Genomic DNA, 9,002 nt, shown 5'->3' on the forward strand with positions numbered 1-9,002 from the left:
TCTAACCGAGATGAGCGATCGGTCCCATCGAGTTGGCAATGCAAACTCTCTGTTTCCTTTTTGCAATGTTTAGGCCTCACTGAAATGAGCGATCGGTCCCACCGAGTTTGCCTGGCCAAGTCTCTGTTTGCTTATTACTGAAATTGGTATCACCGAGATGAGGTTTTGCCCTAACCATAGCGCATCATTCTCACCGAGTTGGTATTGTCGGTCCCACCAAAAAGCCTAACGTTCACATTTTGAACCAGGTCGGTCTCACCGAGTTTCACTATTCGGTCCCACCGAGTTTGGTAAATTGTGTGTAATGGTTAGATTTTGTGTGGAGGCTATAAATACCCCTCCACCCCTTCTCCATTTGTGAGAGAGCCATCAAAACGTGCCTACACTTCCACTACTCATTTTCTGAGAGAGAACCAACTACTCATGTGTTGAGACCAAGACATTCCAATCCAACCACAAGAATCTTGATCTCTAGCCTTCCCCAAGTTGCTTTCCACTCGAATCATCTTTCCACCATATCCAAATCTGTGAGAAAGAGTTGAGTGTTGGGGAGACTATCATTTGAAGCACAAGAGCAAGGAGTTCATCATCAACACACCATCCATTACCTTTTGGAGAGTGGTGTCTCCTAGATTGGTTAGGTGTCACTTGGGAGCATCCGTCAAGATTGTGGAGTCGAACCAAGGAGTTTGTAAGGGCAAGGAGATCGCCTACTTCGTGAAGATATACCCATGTGAGGCAAGTCCTTCGCGGGCGATGGCCATGGTGGGATAGACAAGGTTGCTTCTTCATGGACCCTTCATGGACTCGCGCAACCATTACCCTCTGTGGGTTGAAGTCTCCATCAACGTGGTTGTACGATAGCACCACCTATCAGAACCACGCCAAAAATCTTCGTGTCTACATTGCGTTTTGTCCCTATAAACTCCTCCCTTTACCTTCATATGCAATGCTTTACATTCCACTGTTATACTCTTAGAATTGCATGTGTAGGTTGATTGCTTGACTTGTGATAAGTTGCTAAAATCTGCCAAGATATAAAATTGGGAAAAGGCTAGATTTTTATTTGGTTAAGTAGTCTAATCACCCCCCTCTAGACATACTTTCGATCCTACAGTCTTGCATTGGTCTTGATATTGACAATAGTTGGCCCTGCCTAGAGAATCACTTATGGTTCAAAGCAAGTGTTTCCAATGCCAAGGATTTGTTGACCTGAAGTTTATTTCATCGCTTTGTTATTTTTTGTGTGAGAAAAACCTTTGTATTTATAATGTATCCTCGTTGTCATTGTGCATTGATGACCTGTTGTATTATGTAATACTAAATGATATGCATGTGATAAACTTACTAAATTTATGAATGACCTTCGAGTCACTTCTCAGAGTGGGTGCTACAACGAGGCAAAAAAATCCCGAATAGATAATTGTATGTGCATCACAACAGGTTATCGGATGAGTCCAATCAACAATAGCACTACTCCTACTCCTACTAGTTATATTAGCTTCACATGCTTCACGCGACGGGTGGGTGTTTTTACTGTAGCTGCGAATCCAATCATGCTAGGTCGTCGGATGAGTCCAATCAACGATAGAAATTGAATTCTGATGTTTGGATTTAAACTTTCAAAACTGCCGCACCATCTCTATCTACGTCTACATGTACGTAATACAACAAGTTTTAAACTTGAGACCAACCATCCACTCTCACAAAGAACACGTTTTAGCCTAGCACAGACTCCTGGATTTTTGGCCATAGAGTGAGGTGGGCCATATGTTAGTGTGTTCTTATACATAAACAATACCTCGAATCCTCGATATATAGTAGGGTGGCATGGGCCAGAACAAGCATTCACGCCCAAGAGTACAACACACACCACCAGCACGACTCCCATCTGACACCATATTTCTTGGAGTCCATGCTACCACTATCTCTTCTCCCTCCTCGTTTCTCTAACCCAGCCATCGCGCGGCAGGCGGGGTGGGGGTTTGGCGATAGTCGGTTTCCTCAACTGTGGCCCCACTTGTAAGTGAAGATGTGAGACAACACATGTTCCCCCCTTGAGCGGCGTGCCGAACCAACTATGTGGGGGTGCGATGTTAACACAACATGATTTTCCTTTTGAACTTGTACTAGTGACTAGTAAGTTGTAACACTTTGTTCTACTCCTCGCGCAGACGATTTTCCCTCAAAAAATATAAATAACGACGCAAAACGCTAGCGCTGGGCTTTTCCCGCGTGATAAATGGGGGAGTTTTGCAAATTTCGGCCATCATCACTTTCCTTACATGCGGTCCCACATGTAGGTGGTATGCCTAGCCATTGTGCATTGAGGGGCGGGCCGGAACGCTCGCTGGGGGTGATCCTGCGCAGTGGTCTACTCGCACGCCTCCGGTCTACTCAAAGACTCCATCCTGATTTGTTGGTTCTTTCATATTTTGTGTCAAATTTTGACCATAGATTTAATTGACAAATTTTTAATGCATGTTGTAAACATTTATATGGTTGGATTCGTATTTGATCACAATTTCCAATGGAACTATTTTTTGTGACATGTGTTAACATTTTGTAAATTTAATTCATAGTCAAAATTTGGCAAAAAACACTAAGGGGAACTATAAACCAGGACGGAGGTAGTACCACACACACGATGACTCCTAGTAGCCAATTAATAGAGGGACGCGTGGCAACACTTAATGGAACGCCCATGGTTTCATTACTACTTCTGTTTTTGATTGTAACATGGCACCTCTTTGTTCCAAAATGACTTTGTTTTGGTTGTTTATGTGTGCGCCTTCGCAAATTTAACCACCATGCCCATAAGTTTGAAATCCATTCCCATTTCTTGCATGGGACCTAAACATTCCCATTACACGTCAATATTAATATATAAGAAGTTTGGTTGTGGCGTGGTTCATGCATGGTACTACGTAAGTTATGAAGTTGATGCAAAAGGTAAGAAAATTACAGTATACATGGAATTGACACAAAAATAAGATGCATACGGATCCATCAATGACATCCTCTCACCCTAGCGCTTCGGGTCACCAACCGACGGGTGAGAAGCAGCGGCGTTGGCGGCGAGCTCAACGTGCTTCTTATCGGATTCAGGGCTCCGCTGACCCAAGAAAGGTTCGAACTCTGGGGCGTGTGCGACGAACTCAACCTCTCTAGACAACCAGTTCGTCGCCCCCATGGCCTAGCTCGACGAACAAGAAAGGAAAGGGACACGTTAGTTTACCCAGGTTCAGGCCACCTTGCGGTGTAAGACCCTACTCCTGCTTTGGGGTGGATTAGCCTCGCAAGGGGCTAATGATGAACTAGTACAGGGGAAGAATAACCTCAGGAGGCATGTCCTTGTGTGGATGTGAGCTGGTGAGGGTTTGGGTTGGATCTCGGATCCCCTCCTATGGTGGTGGCTAAGCTATATTTATAGTGGCCTCGGTCCTCTTCCTCCAAAATGAAGGCGGGAAGAGATCCCATAGTGGACAATTTTGAAGGGGGACAAGTAGTACATCTTATCCTGACGAAAGGTGGTCTTCGTCGGCAAAGCTTCTGCTCGTGATGCCGTGGTGGGCTCGGTGATGACTTCCGTCCTGCTGTTCTGGCAGTCTTGGTCTTGGTGCACGGGAGTGAAAACCTTTGGCTGATTCCTTGGGACTCCGCGCCTACGCTTGCCTCCTTAGCACCAAAGAGGAAATCTGCTGCTCTACGCCCGTTGGTGCCCGCATAGCCTTGGTCGTCATGGCTTGTGTCACCCCGACCTCATGAGGTCGGCGCCTGCATAGGAATCTCCACTCCTCGGGAGCCAACCTAGGGAGGCAGCTCCCTCCGGATGTCTTGGTGTCGTCCGCCTCGTGAGGCTTAGCCCCTCGCGAGGGTCTTGTCTTGCCGGTGCTGAAGATGGGCCATACCAGGCCATCGATGGAGCCACACTGTGGGCCGCAGGCAGGCAGGTCTGTGTACCCTGGTTCCCAGAATGCCGATAGTAGCCCCCGAGCCCAAGGCGCGCTCAAACTTGGCTTCGAGGCGAAGCCAAGAGGCAAGGGTGAAGCGCCACGGGCCCCAACCGCCTGCGGACCGAGTCGATGCATGGCGCTTTATGTGACGTGGGTGTCTCCACTTCCCCATGCTGCCTTGGCAACTACCCACCTGACGACTACCTGTTGCATGCAAAAAAGTCATCATTACTTGGAATCGTGGGGGGCTGGCGGTTGGCCTCCCTCCGGCTATAAATGGGAGAGGGGGCGGAGCCCCATGCTCATCTCCATCTTTCTCACTGCTTGATCCTCCTTCTTCCTCTTTGCCCCACCGTCTTGTCGAAGCATCCATGGCACTAGTGATAAGGTTTTCCGCTGCAGAGAGGGGGAAAACCCCTCAGGTGGAACCTGAGCTGCTCTCCCCCCGAATAAGAGTCCTGATTGCTCTTGTGACGCCGTTGCGGAGCCCATGGCGATGCGGCCTTGGCATGGACGTGTCAGCGCTCTGGGACTAGGGGTGCCCAGACTTGCCTGCCTGCGGCCCATGGTGTGGCTCCACCAGTGGCCTGGTACGGCCTAGTTCAGCAACAACAACACAAGACCCTCATGAGGGGCCGAGCCTTGCTAGGCGGACGACACCAAGACCTCCCTAGGGGCAGCTGTCGGTGTTCTGGGACCGGGGGTACCCAGACTTGCCTGCCTGCGGCCCGTGGCGTGGCTCCATCAGTGGCCCTGTATGGCCTAGTTCGGCGGCAACAACACAAGACCCTCATGAGGGGCCAAGCCTCGCGAGGCGGGTGACACCAAGACCTCCCTGGGGGCGACCTCACTAGGCTGGCTCCCGAGGAGCAGAGATATATATGCAGGGCGCACCTTGCGAGGCTCACATGACGTGAGCCATGACGACCAAGGCCAGGAGGGCGCCAGCGGGCGTAGTGTACCAGTTTCCTCTTTGGTGCTAAGGAGTCAAGCACAGGCGCAGAGTCCTGAGGAATCAGGCAAAGGTTCCCATATCGGTGCAACAATACCAAGACTGCCAGGACGGCATGACGGAGGTCATCGCGGAGCCCACGACAATGTCACCACCAGAGCCTTTGCAGGCGAAGACTAATTTTGTCAGGATAACTTGTACTAGTTGTCCCCCTTTGAATTTGGCCGTTGTAGGATCCCTTCCCGCCTAATATTTGGGAAGAGGACCGAGGCCACCATAAATAGGACTTAGCCACCACCATAGTAGGGGATTGATCGAGACCACCTTCACACTAACCAGCTCATCAAGCTCAAGAATACCTCACCTCCTGAGGCTGTTCATCCACTATACTAGTTAATCCTCAGCCCCTCGAGGCAATCCACCACAAAGTTGGAGTAGGGTATTACACCGCAAGGTGGCTCGAACCATGATAAATCTCTGTGTCTCTCGTTCTTTGGGTTCGTCGAGCTAGGCCGTGGAATCTTTGGACTGGCAGGTCGGTGAGTAGGAGTTCTTCATATGCACCCCAGTGTTTGAACCTCTCAAGGGTCTGCGGAGCCCTGAATCCGACATTTGGCGTGCTAGGTAGGGGTGCGTCGAAGCTTCGCCTCTCCGTCCGCTCCGCCCACTTTGCTCCCCCGCTCCACCCTCATGGCGAGCGCCGCTCCTCCGTCCGGGCTGACAGGCGTGCGCGGAGGCGCCGTGGGGCTCCGGGCCTTCGCCCCTGCCTGGCGGAAGGTATGGTGGCCGCGCAAGTTCAAGCCAGAGATGCCACCTCGCTACGACGACGCGGCGGACCCGGTGAGATTCCTCCGGGCGTATGAGGAGGCCGTCTGGGCGGAAGGTGGCGATGACATGGTCATGGCTAATTGGTTCCCCATGGCCCTCACGGGCGTACCGCGTGCCTGGCTTCTCAGTCTGCTAGAGTCTTCTGCGGCCTCTTGGTAGTAGCTGCGAGGCCTCTACATCACGCACTTCGCGGCACCGCCACCCCACGCCGCCGCAGCCCTCCTCAGCAGTTCTCACGCGCCTCCCTCAGACCGCCATATCAAGCAGTTCTTTCATCAAGTAGGTGCCGCATGCGTGTGACAGGGAGCTCCTCCAGGGTGGGCGGCACCTGAGGCCGACCTCACCTTCGACTCGAAAGACCATCCAGTGACCACCACGGGCTCGGGTGCGCTCCCTATGCTCTGCACCCCCACTATCTGTAATGTGGCAGTAACCAAGACCCTCATCGATGGCGGGGCCGGGCTCAATGTGCTCTCCGTGGAAGCCTTTGGCTTGCTCCACGTGTCACATGGTCGGCTCCACCCTAGCAAGCCGTTCTCCGGGGTCATCGACGGCTCTACCAGCCCCCTGGGGCAGATCCACCTTCCCGTCACTTTCGTTACCCGCGACAACTACCGCCGAGCTCATCGACTTCGACATTGCCCGTATCAACCTCCCGTACAATGCCATCCTCGGGTACCCGGCCTTCCAAGTTCATGGCAGCGACCCACCCTGCCTACAACCTCATGAAGATGCCAGGAAGCAGTGGCGTCCTCACTGTGGCCGGGGACACCAATGAGGCACTGACGACTCTCAAACTCGCCTTTAGGGCCGCGACTGTCGTGTGGCCAGAAGCGGGAGAAGCCCCTGAGGCCCTGGGGGCTGCTCTGGCGAAGAAGAAGCAGTTGTTCTCTCAGGACCGGGACGAGACAAAGCAGGTGACGGTCGACCAAGATGGGGCATTAGGAGCCACCTTCACCATAGGCGCCAACCTCGCCCTAGACCAAGAAAAGGCGCTGATCAATTTCTTGTGCGCGAACAAGGAGGTGTTCGCATGGGAGCCCAAGGACCTGGCCAGAGTCCCAAGGGGGGTGATTGAGCATCACCTCAATGTATGCCCCAATGTACGCTCGTTAAAGCAGAAGGCGTGGCGGCAGTCTATAGAGAAGCAGTCGTTCATTGTCTAAGAAACCCGCAAGCTGCAAGATGCTGGTGTCATTCGAGAGGTGCGATACCCAGAATGGCTGGCGAACCCCGTCGTGGTCCCTAAGAAAGGCGGGAAGGAGCGCATGTGCATCGACTTCACCAACCTCAACAAGGCAAGCCCTCAAGACCCCTTCCCTCTATCGTGCATCGACCAGATCATCGACTCCACTGCCGAATGCGACCTGCTTTGCCTCCTAGACGCATTCTCAGGGTATCACAAAATCAAGATGGCAGTGCAAGATGTCGAAAATACGGCCTTCCTGACCCCGTGCGGGGTGTATTGCTACACCTGCATGCCCTTGGGGCTGCGTAACACTGGAGCGACCTTCCAACGGCTCATGCATATCGCCCTGGGCCAGCAGCTCAGGAGAAATGTTGAGGCCTATGTCAACGACATAGTGGTGAAATCTCGGGAGGCAAGGACCCTCATTCAGGACCTGGAAGAGACGTTCGCCAACCTATGCAGGGAGGACTTGCGCCTCAACCCGGAGAAATGTGTGTTTGGCGTCCCCTCCAACAAGTTGCTGGGCTTTCTAGTATCACACGGGTGGATCGAGGCAAACACGGAGAAGGTCAAGGCGATAGAAAGGATGAGCCCGCCGCAGACCCTCAAGGAAATGTAGAAGCTGGCGGGCTGCGTGACCGTGCTAGGACGCTTCATCTCCAAGCTGGGGGAGCGCGCCCTCCCATTCTTTAAGCTGATGAAGAAGAAGGGGCCGTTCGAGTGGACTCCAGAGGCCGATGCTGCATTCCAAGATTTTAAGAGATACCTCACCAGCCCACCGGTGATGGTGGCGCCACGCCCACTCGAGCCCCTGGTGTTCTACCTGGCCCCCACATCTCACTCAGCTAGCGCGGCCCTGGTGGCTGTCAAGAAGGAGCACCAGTCCAGGGGCCTGCCACACGACTCCACGCACTCGGTCAAGATGGCGCAGCCTCAGGGCAACACTCCCGAGGCTCTGGCAACGCCAACAGGCGACCAAGCCCCTGAGGTCCGCTAGCCTTAGGAGGCGTCTTAGCCACAGGAGGTCTCGGCCTGCATCGACGATCCTTCCTTCATCGAGCACCTGGTGTACTTTGTTAGCACGGCGCTGCGGGACGCGCGAGCATGCTACCCCATGTCATAGAAGCTCTTGCTCGCGCTCCTCGTCACCTCGCGCAAGCTACGCCACTACTTCCAAGGACACCCCATCAAGGTCGTTTCGGCCTACCCACTGGAGAGGGTACTCCGGAGCCCCAATGTCGTAGGTAGGGTTGCCGAATGGAACATCAAACTGCAGGCGTTTTAGCTGGAGTTCAGCACCACCAGGGTCATCAAGGGGGCTACGCTCGCCGACTTCGTGGCGGAATGGACCGATGCCCTAGGACCAGAGGCAGGCGAGGACCAAACGCTCTCACCAGGGGATGAAGCACCAGACGGCTGGGTCATGTACTTTGAGGGCGCCTTCGCTCGAGAGGGCGTGGGGGCTGGAGTCGTGCTCATTTCGCCTACTCAAGACAAGCTCTACTATGCCATGCAACTCTTCTTCCAATGCGGCGAAAAGGTCTCCAACAACATCGCGGAGTACGAAGGCTTGATCGCCGGCCTCAAAGCCACAGCCGCTTTGGGCGTGAAGCACCTCACCATCAAGGGCGACTCTCAGCTGCTCCTCAACTTCTCCAACAAAGTGTATGAGCCGAATGATGAACACATGGAGGCATACCTGGTGGAGGTACGCAAGATGGAGAAGCAATTTCTGGGCCTGGAGCTGCAGCACGTGCCCCGTGGCACGAAGAAGGAAGTTGACGATATCACCAAGAGGGCATCCATGTGCCAGCCTCAGGAGCCCGGTGTCTTCGAAGAGCGGCTCTTCAAGCCCTCAATAGCCCCTCCTGTTGCAGAGCCGGTGTTGCCTCAGGAGGAGCTCCCACCAGCACCAACCTCGGGAGCTCTGGCCTGCGGTCCGACCTCAGGAGCGCGCTTGCTCCTTGCGCTCAAGCTTTAGGAGGGGTGCTGGACTGAAGAATTCAAGGCATACCTACTTCAGGGGACCCTGCGGGAGAAGGAAGAAGACGCCGAACGCATAGCTCGGTAGGCCACA

The sequence above is a fragment of the Triticum urartu genome, chromosome 6 (assembly GCF_003073215.2).
Source record: "Triticum urartu cultivar G1812 chromosome 6, Tu2.1, whole genome shotgun sequence".
Taxonomy (NCBI): domain Eukaryota; kingdom Viridiplantae; phylum Streptophyta; class Magnoliopsida; order Poales; family Poaceae; genus Triticum; species Triticum urartu.